General features: G+C 41.2%; 1 non-coding gene across 1 annotated transcript; it reads right to left on the reverse strand.

The window, feature by feature from the left end:
• Window positions 1-868: 868 nt before the first annotated feature.
• Window positions 869-940, reverse strand: TRNAE-CUC (transfer RNA glutamic acid (anticodon CUC)). Its single transcript has one exon. It is a non-coding gene; the product is annotated as a tRNA-Glu (tRNA).
• Window positions 941-1802: the final 862 nt, after the last annotated feature.

A 1802-nucleotide genomic window follows, 5' to 3' on the forward strand; every position in this document is an offset into this window, starting at 1 on the left:
ACTTGGAATGGATGGGGGATGGGAGTGAGTATTCAGGTAGGCTTTATAGAACACCTATAACAGAGCCAGGTTCTTCAAAAGCATTTTTCATAGAGGTGTAATGCACTAAAGTTGACCCTTCTGTACAGGAGAAACTTGAGTTGTATGTACACCTTGAAACATAGAGGAAGAAGGTAGTTTCAATCAAAATGAAAAGGAGTAAATAGGTAAGAAATATGAAGGGACTAAAGATGATGCCTTAGATGAGATTCCCCAGAAGCAGAACCTGAGATGTTCTCAGGAGAAACCCTCAGGACAGTACCAGGAAAGAAGCTAGAGAGGCTCACCTTCAGCTAAAGTTTAGACTCAGCCTGGTCCTACAGGGAGCTCTGGAGCATGAATGCCACTGCAAATGTTCTCCCTTAAAGCAAGGGGGGGCAGGGATTTTTTTCCATTTTATCAACCACTGATTGGAGGCTCCTCCCAGGAAAAGGCACAGCTTCCCAGGCCATTCCAGGTAAAGTGGTTCCCATAGGTCAAGGGCAATTCCCCAGAGAATGATGCATCTGTGAACTATGAGCAGCCATCACTTATGTCAACTGAGTGTCTGGGTGAGGCACCAAATTCATAAATAGAAGAGCTTTGGTAAGACTTAGTGGCACACCGGATACTGATTTTTTTTAAATGAGCTTTTTATGTAATGCTTCCTTTTTCTTTCTCCCTTTCTTTCTTTCTCCCTTTCTTTCTTTCTTTCTTTCTTTCTTTCTTTCTTTCTTCTTTCTTTCTTTCTTTCTTTCTTTCTTTCTTTCTTTCTTTCTTTCTTTCTTTCTTTCCTTCCTTCCTTCCTTTTTTTTTCTGGCTGCACCACAGGGATGACAGGATCCTATGGTTCCCCAACCAGGGATTGAACCTGGGCCATGGCAGTGAGAGCACCAAGTCCTAACCACTGGACCACCAGGGAATTTCCATCCAGTTCTTGTTTTTACTTATCTCTACAATGAATACATATGTTTTAAAACTATAAAAAAACATACAAGAAAAAAGGGAGTGAGAAAGGCTTACTTGCTTCATACTAAATGAAATTGCCTTTCCCCTCCCTTTCCATTCTAGTAGAGATGTTATAGAAGAATGTCTAGGACTCGATTTTAAGCTACATCAGGAAAGAAGTCGAGCATCTTACCAAGGCTGTATATATGAGGACTCAATTCAAACTTGCTTAAAGCAGAGGGACCTTATTGGCTCAGGTCACCATAAAGGATGAGTTTGGAGCTGACCTGTGGAAAGGTGAGAAGACAACTCTGGCCTTCAGTACCAAGTGTTAGTTAGTTACTAGCTCTGATTAGACTCCAATTGATCATGCTTGTGTCACATGTCCTTCCCCATAATAATTGCTAATGTCACAGAGATAGATTACCAGATTCAGCTGGGCCTGAGTCATACACCTTCCCTTTTGACCAAAGGCATGGAATTCCATGATTGACAGACAATACTCCTGGGGCCACACAGAATGGGGAAGAAACTGATCCCAGAGGAAATAGGAGCATCTGCAATGACATCATCTAAAGTGAAACCATTAATGCCCACTGCTTGCACAACGATCACAGAAGAACAGGATTATCTTCAAAGAGCCTGTAATTCTTACCTAAAAATTTTTGTTCAGGAAAAACCAAGTTGAATTTCTCAATATCTGAAAATAATCACCTTAACCTATTGGGTGATTGCCCTTTTTTCTTTTTATGATTTTGTGTTATTCTACCACCACCATGAACTCCCTTCTCCAACCATGTAAGTTTCCACCTGTCATAACACGGAAGGCCCATTCC

This window comes from Lipotes vexillifer, unplaced genomic scaffold, assembly GCF_000442215.2.
Source record: "Lipotes vexillifer unplaced genomic scaffold, Lipotes_vexillifer_v1.1 scaffold257, whole genome shotgun sequence".
Taxonomy (NCBI): domain Eukaryota; kingdom Metazoa; phylum Chordata; class Mammalia; order Artiodactyla; family Lipotidae; genus Lipotes; species Lipotes vexillifer.